The 12570-nt window shown below is 47.1% G+C and overlaps 1 protein-coding gene across 2 annotated transcripts in view; it reads left to right on the forward strand.

Annotated features, from left to right (window-relative positions):
• Positions 1 to 3600: 3600 nt before the first annotated feature.
• Znf395 (zinc finger protein 395) overlaps positions 3601 to 12570 on the forward strand; it is a 38714-nt gene continuing 29744 nt past the window's right edge. The window contains exon 1 of one of the 2 annotated variants that reach the window (XM_055609831.1): positions 3601 to 3725. The gene's annotated coding sequence lies outside the window, so the exon portion shown is untranslated. The remainder of the gene's footprint in view (positions 3726 to 12570) is intronic. The other variant, XM_055609830.1, reaches the window with a different exon arrangement.

Genomic DNA, 12570 nt, shown 5'->3' on the forward strand with positions numbered 1-12570 from the left:
AGCTGATGGGAGATGTTCTTCAAAGGGTTGGTTACTTTAAGGGAAAGGAGATGCCAGCAAATTCACAGAGAGCCAGGGTGTGGGAGAAAGGAAGACCGGCAGGCCAGAGACAGCCCTCAGGAAGGGCAAGCCCTTTAACATGGGGCAACAGGCAGGAGAACAGGACTGCAAACCCCCAAATGTCAGTCTTTCCAAGCACACTCTGTTTGGCATGCACGTGCATTTTGTGTATCCAGGGCCCGGCCCCAGCTTCTTAGGGACGGTGCTTCATGTTTGGTGTCTCTGTGTTTAGAATCAGGCATTTGTGAGGGGACGTTTTGAGTCGGGGATAAAGTGAAGAACTCTGGAATGTACACTGTACTTCCTGCAATAGAAAGGGATTTGCAGCTAACATATGCTGGGAGAAGACATATGTCCCTGAACAGCCTGTGGTTCCAAGAAGAGATTTCAACCAGAAGAAATGATGGGCCCTGTTCATATTCAGAGTATGGGCTTGCTTTGCTCACAGTGGGAGGTGTGGGGGGGTATATGTTTTGTCAACTGAGTGAGCATTTCAGTTTTATCAAAACTCAGTCATTTTAGGAAGCATATGTTTGGTTAAATATTTATATGAGGTAGTTTAAGAAAAATAAATTCATCTGGGTTGGTGGTGGCATATGCCTTTAATCCCAGCACTTGTGGGGAAGGGGCAGTCTCATATCTGGGTTCTAGGCAAGCCTGGTCTACAGGACAGCCAGGGCTACATGGAGAAACCTTGCCTTGAAAAAAAAAATTAATTAATAAAAAAATAAAGACAAATAAATTCAGGCAGCAGATTTGGGTCAATGGTAGAATGCTTGCCCATTGGGCACAAGGCCCTGGGTTAACTCTCCAGTACTGTAGAAAATAAATTAGTAATAAATACATAGCCAGTAATGGTAGTACATACTTGTAATCCCAGCCCTCATGATGCAGAGGCAGGTAGATTTCTGTGAGTTCAAGGTCAGGGGTGGGACTATACAGAGAGACACTTTCTCTAAAATAAATTAAAAAAAAGCAAAAACAAACAAACAAACAAAAAAACAAAAGGCATGGTGACACACGTCTTTAATCCCAGGATTTGGGAGGTAGAGGCAGGTGGATCTCTTGTGAGTGTGAGGCCAGCCTGGTCTACAGAGCAAGTCCAGGACAGCCAGGGCTCTTACACAAAGAAATCCTGCCTCAAAACAAAACAAAACAAAAAATTAAATTAAAAAGACAAATAGATACATAAAATTATAAAAAAAGAAAAATAGGGAGGAGACACTTGGAAAATATAGATGAGTTGGCAGTGTGTGTGAAGCCCTGGATTTGGTCTTCAATGCAACATAAATGGGTATATCCATGCATACCTGTGACCTCTGCCCTTGGGAAGTAGAAGAACCCTTAGCTATCTAAGGAGTTCAATGTAGTAGGCCTGGGCTAATGACCCTCTCTCAGAAAAACAGAGTAAAGCCAAAGCCAGACACTCTCACCCTTTTATGAAGGCTATAGCAGCCTAAATCTCGTGGTGCTGCTCATATTCCAGCTGGAGACCTACTTTGTATATGAAACTTGCATCTAGCTCAACAAGTATTTCTGGAGCCCTGGTTTTTCCTAGGAAGACTCATCTCCTTTTCCTCTCAGACACCCTCGTCTCTGGGTTGCAGTTAACACGGGCAACTTTAAGTTGATCAAGAAAGACAGGAGAGGGGTGAGTACACAGACATATTTGAGGAAACTGGAAACAAGCACAGAAAACCATGCACGGACTGTAAATGTTGCTTTAATAATAAAATATACCATTCCAATCTACACTTTCATGTTACGGGAAGGCCTTGTGTGTTAGGTGAAGTCATTGTTGAGATTCCCTACGATGATGCTTTGTTCTTAATTCAGAAGAGCACTCTTTCTTGAGGTTGAGAATCAGAAGGGAGACACAGTCTTGGGTGAATTAGACTCCCGGTAGGATTGTCCAAGAGCAGGTACTGCAGGCATTTTAGACTAGTTAATTCATATATATGTGGCCGCCTTGTTCGCAGTGGGATATTGGTGGCATCCTTGACCTTCAGCAGCTTAGATGCCAGTGGGGGAACTCCTCCACAATACCAATAAAAATGTCTCCAGATATTATGTAGTGTTTGTGGGGACAAAAATCACTAATTGTGACTATCTTCTTTAGGAATTTTTATTTCAGTTGGATAACTTTATTTCAACAAATAGTTGGAGGCAGGGGAAAGGGCATACTATTTAAAAAAATATTTATTGTGTATATGCAGGACAGAGGATAACTTATTGGAGTTGCTTCTCTCCTGCCACCTTGTACATGCTGGGGCTCTAACTCAGGACATCAGGTTTGACCACAAGCACTGTTACCCATCTCCATAGTCCCCATGACCTATTATTTCTTATTTGCTGTGAGCTAGTCACTATCTCTAGCTACTCTGTTTTATCTTATATATCAAGAAGCTGATGTTCAGTGTTGAACCCGCTGAAGATGCCAATGCTAGTTCAGGCGCTTAAAACAGGCTCACACGTGACCCCTCCAACTTTACCAACTGACTCCTAGAAACACAGCAAGTCCCAAATTGGAGGTGAACTGCAACTTCAAAATATTTTTATAACTTTCTTTTTTGAGAAAGGAGCCGACTGTCACTCCTTTACCCATTAAATTTGACCGTAAGCACACACTCAGACATTCGCGCACACCCCTCTCCACCGGCCTTGGCCTTATCTAGGAAAAACACAGGACTACACAATGGAACAGCTTCGATTCTCCCTGTTACAAATTATCCAAAAGCCAGAGCCTAACGGTGCCAAAAAGCAACCGGTATTGTTTACACAAGGGCTGAAGGCTAATAGTTAACTTTCTCCCATTTAATTCCAGAAACAGTAAACATCGCCTCGCGTTACAACTACAAGCGAATAAATGTCATAAAACGGGGAAAGAAAACTCCTGGTCCAAAGCAAAATGGAAAGGTTGGGTTTTTCAAGCGCTTCCGCCCTTGCGCGCCGCCCCCGGCTACTCGGCCTCGGGTCCCTGTCGCCCTCGCCAAGCTCCTGTCCCTGGCGCCCAGAGCTTCTGGCTTCCTTTCCCGCCCTGGGGCGCACTGGAAAAACAACAGCCAGAAACTTTGGCTGGGTTTGCAGTTCAGTTGGTGGGGGGTGGGGGGGGAAGCAAAAAAAAAAAAAAAAGGGGTGGGGGGGGGGTGGCGAACCAGATACTCTAGTTCGGTTCCGGACAGAGCTGAAGGCTCCGATTTAGGGGTGGGGTCTGGGGGAGGGGGGGTCACAACTCGGTCAGGTTCAAGTGCGCATGTGTGAGAGGAGTCGCTCCAACACTTATTGAGCGCCCACTGTGTGCAGCCAGCCAGGGTGTGCGGGGCGCGCGCGCGCGGCGGGGGCTGGGTGCGCGCGGGCCGTGCGCGCGCGTGGCCGGGGGTGTGTCTCCGCGTCTGGCTGGCTGGCTGGCTCGCGGGCGGACTGGCTGCGAGCGGCTCGGCGCGCTCCCTTCCCGGGCGGGGGAATCCGGGCCGGGTTGTGGCCGCGGCCGCGTACGTGAGCGCAGTGTCCCGGAGAGGGAGGGCAGGCCGGCCAGGTGGGCGCGAAGGCGGTGGCGGCGGCGGCGGCGGCGGCGGGAGGCGGCGCAGTGCAGGGGCCGCGCCGGTGGCGGGCAGGGCCGCGGCCGCTGCGGGGAGCCGAGCTGACCGGGCCAGTGGCTGGCGGAGGTGAGCTGCGCGCGGGATCTTGCAGCGGCTGCAGCCCGGGATTGGGGCCGGCAGCCGGGGGTCGGTGTGGGGGGGACCCGGGAGGCTCGCGCGGCCCGGGCGGGACTGGTGCTGCGGCGGCGGTGCCGGGGTGGCTGGGTTGGGGGTGGCCGCTCGCCCTCTCACGCGTAGCCTTGTTTATGTCACGGGTCCTACGGCCGGATCTCCCTCCCAACTTTGAGCGGTGGCTGGGAGTGGCCTCGCGGGGCCACACTGACCTGTTAACCTGCCCCCCTTTCCGGCTGGGCCGTCAGCCTTGAGCTCTGCGCGCCCCTGCCCTCTCCAGATCCAAAGAGCGCGGTGCTGCGGGACTGGCCTCGCGACACACCCTCTCTCAACCCCTTTCTTGTGGCCCCCTTCGCTGCGCCCTTGGCCCTCTGCCTGCCGGGCTTACCCCGGGTCCCTCCTTGTCCGTGGCACTGAGGGCCTCTGGAGTGGCCGATGGGGGCCTCGAAAGGGAGTTTGTCATGGGCAAACAATTCTGAGGCAGTGTTTCCTTCTTGCCTGGGAGTTAAGCTCTGCGCCTTCACTTTGGGGCCCACTTGGAGGTCTAAAGAGACCCACCTGCCAGCAATCCTGCGCGAGCCCTGTTTTCCATCCCTCCCTTTCCTGTGGTTCTGGAGGACTTCCACCAGACATGGGTTCCCATGATGCCAGGCAATGGCACAGGGGCTATCTATAGTTCCTTCACTGCTTTCTTTATTCTCCCTTAACAGAAAGGTGTAAAGTGGGGCAGTTTGTTTCAAAGCTAGCGCTCAACAGGTATTGTAGCCTGGGGACATCCTCCTAAGGGGCTGTGTAAACAGAGGTTCTTCTTTGGAAGAAGAAGAACACAAGGAAATTGGTTAACCCACAGGTACCTCCGAGAAGCCACTCAGTTCTCTTCCCACTGCCAAGCTTTCTGGATGATGTTTAACTACACGTAAAATGTCCAAGGTCTCAGAAATCTCTCTACAAGACTGGAAAGAGACGCTCTGAGAGCTCAAGTTTAAATTAACGTGCTATGGCTGCTAAGTTAACCGAATGGTTGGGGCGCAGGCGGCATGGCAGTTAAAGATGGAGAAGGCCACTCAGCACTCATTTTGAAATAATTTCCACCTGTGGACAATTCCCTGGCAAGACTCAAATTCAGAAGGAAGACTTCACAGGTGACATCCTTGCAAACGGAGTCCAGGGGCTTGGTTGTCTCTGAGAGAGAGGCTGCAGAAACATAGATATTTCCCTCCAGGGCTTATAATCTTCTGGAGGACACAGAAATACTTGAGCATGTGAAATAAGACTCCAGATGGGACACAGTTAGTTGTCAAAATGCCAGGTGCAGAAATGGGTGCTGTTGGAGGTCACAGGGAAGGAGCTACAGATTACCAGGCCTGGGTTGTCACATCTTGTCCTTGCAAGATGAGACTCTGAAGATGGGACCCAAAGCGGGAATGAATATGGGTTTCTCTAGAGACCAGGAGATGGCCTTGGCCCTCTTGGAATGTTTCCTGAACAGTAAGAGATAAAGATAGAGAGGAACAGTGACTGAGATTGTGAAAGTCCTAGAAAGTCAGACTGAGGAATCAGACTTTTTATCCCGGGTGTACTAAGGAGACATTAGGCCAGGGAGTGATGTAACAAGGGTATTTGTAAAGGATTTTGAATCTGATGTCAGGAGACAGAGCAGTGAGTAGCCTGTTGCACTTTCAGAGTGCTGTGGGTTTGGACTTGGTTTTATTGGAAGACATTACTGTTGAAATAATCTGTTGACAGGGGCAGGGTGAAGGGAAGATGAAGATAGGGATTCCTGGTGGAAGCTGAACACATACCAGGGTCTCAGAGCTGCTGTAGTTGGTGATCAGAATCAGAAACTTGTGTTCTGTAGAGAAGGTAATTGACACTTGGGCTCTAGAGAAGTCTCTTGTGTTTGCCAGGTTATTCAGGTGGATGTAGGTGCTAGCGAGTGTGGTTCTGATAGGTGGGAACTCTGGAGGGTAGTATAGGTGACTCAGGGAGCATGCTGGGAGTTGTCTTGGTCATAGGGGCAGCAGAGAAGTCACTTGGACCCTGGTCTGAGCCACAGGGCCTCTGCTTTGCTTTCACACACACTGCCTGGGTTTGACGGTGAAGGTGAAGGAGCAGCGCTGGGGAGTGGGCTTTTAGGAAAGTGAGACATTTATTTTAACCATTCGGGTGGGGTTGGAGGTTGGAGAGAAGTGGAGTGGGCTTTGCTAAAGAAGTAAGTTATCAGGCTTTGCTGCATGCTGAACTTTACTCTTTACAGAGATATTAAGTCTCCTGGGCTGTTTGTGCAGTGGGGAGGGACGATCAGCAGCCTAAAGGAAGGTGGAGGAATTTGGGGCCTTTTGTAAGGCCTGGCTTAACCCAGTCCCAACCAGTTACCCCTTCCCAGGATTCTGGTGACAGGAATAAGCAGGAGGGAGCTGACGCTTATTTTTTTCTTTTTCTTTTTTTCCCCTAAGCTCTGAATTCTGCTTGCTTTTTGTAAGAACGACTTAGGGTGATTTGCTGAACAAATTCCCCAAGCCTCAGCTTGCAACATCTGAATTTGAAGGATGATTGCAAAAAGTTGTAGAGTGAGTTGGGGTTGTTATTTCAGTTGCTTATTTCTCTGAGATGCAGAATCAGTGAACTGAGGGAAGGGGGCCTTGAGGGCTAGTGACTGGAGGCCATACGGATCATATTCATTCTTACCTTCTCTTTTCCTTCTGTCCTCTGGTCTCTTTGCTTCTTTTCCTTCCTCTTCTTTCTCCACTCACTTCTTTTTCTCTTCCCTCCCCATTCTTTTCTCTTTCCTCTTTTTTCTTCCCTTCCCTTCCTCCTCTCTCTCTCTCTCTCTCTTCCTGTTCTTTGTTCTTTCCCTCCCTCCATCCTTCTCTCCAGCCCTTTTCACTCTGTGACCCATGGGCCTTGAATTGACAGCAGTCTTCCTGCCTTGGCAGGCCTCTGAACTATTACAGGTTTTTTTTCCCCCTTCAGAGCGACTATCAAAATGATAATCGTGCAGAGCTGACACAGGGTTTGAATGCACTTGTGACCATGACCTACAGTAAGAAAGTTGAGGGCTGACAAGATGGCTCAGTGGGTAAGGTTGCTTGCCGTTGAGCCTATTGGCCTGACTCTGATCCCCCGAATTCACACGGTAGAAGAAGAGAACCAACTCCTGAAAGTGCAGGCAAGCACTCATGTGCGCACTCGCGCGCACACACACACACACCCGTTACACTCACACACTCTCTAAATGTAAAATAATGAAAGGAAATTTATGTCGTGACTTTATGTACCTAATCATGTATGTGAAAATCGGATTTTAGTTTGTGAAGTCCTACCTCTTTTCTTGATGCAACTTTTTTTTTAAATTGTCTCTTCTGTTACATTTCACAAAAAAAAAAAAAAAAAAAAAGCTATTGTTTTTCAACAAGTGGATCCAACCACTCTCTAGTGGATCATAATTTACTCACAGTTTGAAATGCACTGGGAGACTTTTCACATTCCTCAAGTATTTATGAAGTTGTCTGTGTGCAGAGCGGCACCTCCCAAGGCTGGAGGTAGCTGCAAGCCCAACAGAGAGGTGGGTGTTTATGGTCCAGTTAGAGAGATAAGATAGACGTTGGAGATCGGGCAAGGCAGAGTGTTAAATGCCAAGATGAAAAGTCAGTGCTTGAAAGTGCTGGAGAAGGTGTTTGTTTGTTTGTTTGTTTTTGAGACAGATAAACCTCTGGATTTTTGGGGGGGCTTTGAAGAGTCAAATATGGCCGCCTCCTCCAGATGAGGGATGGCTGTCTTATGAGTACAAAATATGATGTAATAGTTCCCAGTTGTCAGACATAGTGTCAGTGTTCCCTGGTGCTTTGAAGCAGTCACTTGAAGCAGTTGTTTGCAGAGTACTGTAGGACATTTGGCTTTGGGACCTCTGGTGTCAAGACTGTGAATGCCAAGGCAGGCAGCCTGGGATCTATGTCATGGGCTCTGACTGGCCATGAGAAGACTGTAAGAACATAACATGGAATCTGGGATATTTGTGTGCAGTGGATTCATGTTATGCAAATCAGAGGCTGATCCTGAGGAAGTTGGAGCCGGGAAGTATTTTTACATGATCAGTATTATTGTGTTTTGCATGCATACATGTGTGTAGTGCTCATGAGAGGGGAAAATGTCAGATCTCCTAGAATGGAGTAGGACTGTGAGTCTCTGTGTGGCTCCTGGGGCTAGAACCTGGGTCCTCTCCAGCCCTAAAATGGTATTCTTTTGCTTTTCTTTCCTTTTCTTTTCTTTTCTTTTTCTTTCTTTCTTTCTTCTTTCTTCTTCTTCTTCTTCTTTTTTTTTTTTTTTTGAGACAGGGTTTTTCAGTATAGTCCTGACTGACCTAAAATTCCCTCTGTAGACCAGATTGGCCTTTAACTCACAGACCTCTGTCTGTCTCTGCCTCCCAAATGCTAGGACTAGGACTAAAGGTGTGTGTTACTGCCACTCGACCAGAACAGTACTCTTTAGAGCAAACTTCCAGTGGATAAATTCTGATGGGACTTGTTTCTAGGGATGCCAGGGTCTCTCCAGCATCTTCACTGTGGGTTTCTGGCTCTCATGCGTAGATGGTGACTTCGGGTACGTCATCCAAGGATGATGATAACTTGGTGAGATATGAATCATGACTGTCAAATGCCACAAGACACTGTCTTCTCAGGACCTGTGTCTCTGTGAGGTAGTACCAGGAGTGAGAAGGGACAAGCCTTCTCTCTCTGGTTTCTTTACCCCCAGGATGGCTCCAGGATGCAGGGAGGCTACAGAACAGCTGCCTCAGGTCTAGGTGGTAAGGGGTAATGGGGATGACTTCAGAAAAACTAGTCTGGTTTGGTGGCCAGCTGAAGTGAATAAATTCAGGTTTGTAGTCTAGAACTTTCTAGTGTATGCTGAAGAAGCCATAGTCACCTGTGACTCAGAGGCATTCCCACATGAGGGGCCGACCAGTGGGCACCCTGTTTTATTTTTGTATAGTTAGGACAAAATTCAAGTATTTTAAAAAAATACTATTTTGATAGCGTATAAACCAAAGACATTGGAAGCTAGATTTGCTGCTTCATACCTGTGATCCTAGCGCTTAGGAGAGGGACGTAGGACTTTAAGTTTGAGGTCTGCCTGAGCTACGTAGACTTTGGGGAAAGGAGTAAAAAAAAATTGAAGTTTAACTATATTCCATTTAAAAAATGTGTCTCTAGGAAGCAGGGTTAGCCAGAAGTCAGCTGAGTTCTATCAAATCAAAGCCATTTTCCTGTTTTATATGATGGCTGAGGGGGTAGCAGCTATTACCTTTTGGCTTTAGTAAACACTTTAAAAACTTTTATTTTTTTAAACCAGCATGTAATGTGTCAGATGCCATTATGCCATTTTTTGAGAAAGTGTGTTTTTGTGGCTCTCCTTCCCCTTATCTCCTCACCCCTGATACAGCCATCCTCCCTCTGTAGCATTCATGTCCCACGTGTCCTCTTCCCTCCCTGTCTCCACTTTTCCTCATAACCCAATGGTACTGTGCCTTTTTTAGATGTTTAGGCTTTTATTGGTAAAGTATTTAACACTTTTTTTTTTTTTTTAAAGACATAGTTGTTCACAGTAAGTCATACATAGGTGGTAAAGAGTGATGGGCTGGGTGGTGTCATTAGTTTAGTTTGACAGTCACATTCAAGAACTTAATTATCAGCATACCACGTCAGCCTCCAGGGAGGTCTGCAAGCCAAAGCTGTGTGAGTCTGCTTTTGATTGGTTTAACTTTTTTTAAAATTTTTTCCGGTGTTGGGGGTGTTTTTCCAGTTTCCGAGTCACAGAAGTGGAAGGGATTGCTTATTTCACTGTGAACCAAGGTTCAGAATCAGCTAGAATGAGGAGCGTGCGTTAGAAAGAAATTCAGGAATGAATGAATGTCAAGAGCGACTTTAAAACGTTTTGAACTGTGGGCTAGCGAGGTGGCTTAGAGGTAAAGACTCTTGCTCTAACATAGCAAGTATGACCCCTGGGCCCACTGGACCCACGTGAAGGCGGACGAACTGACTTCACAAAGTTGTCCCCTGACCTCCATACACATGCACTTTTGGTATAATGCTATTTGGAAAATTAAAACAAAATTGAGCTTTAAAGTCCTGAGATGTTTACATGCTCTGATTGGAAGTTCTTCTTATGAGGCCATGTCCAAAATGTAGACACTGTTTTATGCAGGCATTGCCCAGAGACTGAAGCCTGTATAGTGAAGAATTATCTCATAATGCAGGCCTGGGTGGCCTCATGTTCCTAACAGCCTCCTGTTACAAGCACGGGCAGCCGCAAATGAGTCTTGATGGGTGTCTTTTATGATGATGGAGTACTACGAGGTTAGGAAAAGTAATGTTCAGGAATAGTTTAAAAAACAAAACAAAACTGAGAAGATGAACCGCCCAAAGGCTCATTTATAGGATGAACTCAAATGTTTGATGAGAAGCGGCGGTAGATTGGGAGGGAATGAGGGAGAGGGCTACGGCAGGGATACAAAGTGAATAACCTGTGATTAATATAAAAAAATTATTAAAAATAAAAAAGAAGCGGTGGTAGAGCAAAGATGTGACCTGCACTGTGACACTAATTCAGTACACACTGACTCTGCCTCTAAAGTTGATGGGCTTTGAGTCCCCCCTTACTCCAAAGACTGGGGGAACAGGTTGCAGGTCAGTGTATGGAAGGGTTTTCGGGTTGGCAGGCCATCCAACAGTGGACGTGCCTGCCTGGGTAGTAGTGAGCTTCCCATTGCTGGACGCATTTAAGTTGGATGTAAGTTACAGATCAGGGATGTTTAGAAGAGAAGAAGGAATCAAGCCTATCTCTAGAGCCCGTTGCGATTTTGAGTCGTTGTGTGACTTGTCACGGCTGAAAGACGATGTGGATCAGTATCACAACATACGTTTCAAAGAACGTTTCTTCTCTGTGTGGGGTTTTTTTTTTTTTTTTTTTTTTTCTTTTAAGTACCGGAGATGGAACCCAGACCTCACACAAAGGCTAGCAGCACAGGGTCACTGGGTCACATCCCAGCCTGGTCCTCGCATTTTTGAGATGGGTTAGGAATTGTTTTGTGAGTCTTATCATTGGATTGGGTCCCCAGGAAAAGCAAGGAAGTGGGGGGAGGGATGGTAGATCATCACGAGCACGTCACCCTCTATTCTGTTGGTCTTGTTTGTTTTTGAGTATGTGTGGTGTGCCTGTTTGCCTGTATATGGGCATGTGTGTGTGACAAGTAGGTAGAGGTCAGAGGTGGCCGTCAGGCGCCTTCTCAGCTGTTTTCCACATTAGCTGGTTAGGCAGGGTCTCTCTTACAGGCCTTAGAGCCCACTGACTGGCTGGTCTAGCTAGTGAGTTTGCAGCAGGGATCCCCCTGTCTCTGCCCCCTGTGTCTGTCTTGTGAGTCCTGGGGTTACAGGTGTGACCGACGGCTGAGCCAGGCCATCGCTCACCTGGGTGCGGGGCCAGCTCTTCTCTATTTCCATGTTGCTTGTGCTTTGTACAGTGTCCGTGCTTGTCTAGCAGCTGGGAATGGGTTCTTTGGTCCACATATTGTGGGTATGGAGAAAAGTTAGATGGCATGTAATTTTGTTGTGTGTGATTTCCAGGATGGAACCCAAGGCATTGTATACTTCCCAGGTAAGGGCTGTATCAGTAAGCTCTATGCTGAGTCCTAGTGTGAGTTGGGCCATAGGACATCCTCAGATGTTCTTTAGATATTCTTTTTTTTTTTTTTTTAAACAGGGTCTCACTGGCCTGGAACTAGCCAGAGCTCTGCCTATCTACAGGTGTAGCCTGGCTTGCATTGTTTGTTTGTTTGTTTGTTTAACATGGATCTTGGGGGTCAAACTCAGATCCTGACTTGTCTTCCCAGCCCCCTCAGTTCTTGCCTTTGTTGGAGACAAAGTGTGTATAGCTCAAGTTGGCCTGAGAGATCTTGCTTTGTATCCCAGGCTGGCCTTGAATACCCCATCTTCCTGCTTCAACCTCTCAGGCCCTGGGATTACAAGTTTAGGTTGCCACACCCAGATACTTTTTTTCTTTTTAATTAAAAAAGCAAACTGGTAAGAATCAGCAGTTCTCAGTTTTATTTTGTCCTCCGAGTACTGGGAAGTCATAAAACTCTTGGCTAAAACCAGCCAGTCAGTGGCTAAATGTAGGCAGTAATAAAACTTTTCTCCCCTTTCTCTCTCTCTCTCCCTCTTTTCTCCCCAAGACAGAATTTTTCTGGGTAGCCCTGGCTGTCCTGGAATTTGCTCTGTAGGCCGGGCTGGCCTTGAACTCACAGATCTGCCTGCCTCTGCCTCCTGAGTGCTGGGATTAAAGGCATTTGCCACCACCACTAGGCTTGCTTGTTTTAATTTAATTTTTATTTTTAGATTTATTTATTTTAATATGTATGAGTTTTGCCTGAAGTCTGTGCACCATGTGTGTGCCCGGTGCCTGAGGAGGCCAGAAGAAGATGTCAGACTGCTGGGTACTGGAGTTACAGTTAGAGGATAGTTTTGAGCCACTATGTGGGTGCTGGGAACCAGAGTCCTGCAGGATCAGTAAGTGCTCAGAACCACCGAGCCATCGCTTTAGCCCTTGTAACTGTCACTCTGCTATGCATGCTCCTTACTTACATAGATAGCATAGAGAGGTTTCTAGTGTCCTATTAAACACTTCAGAGTTCCGTGGCTTAGCTGTGTTTGCGATTCTACCTACCTACCTACCTACCTACCTACCTACCTACCTACCTATCTATCTATCTATCTATCTATCTATCTATCTATCTATCTATCTATCT

This window comes from Psammomys obesus, unplaced genomic scaffold (genome assembly GCF_907164565.1).
Source record: "Psammomys obesus unplaced genomic scaffold, mPsaObe1.curated_primary_1811, whole genome shotgun sequence".
NCBI lineage: Eukaryota > Metazoa > Chordata > Mammalia > Rodentia > Muridae > Psammomys > Psammomys obesus.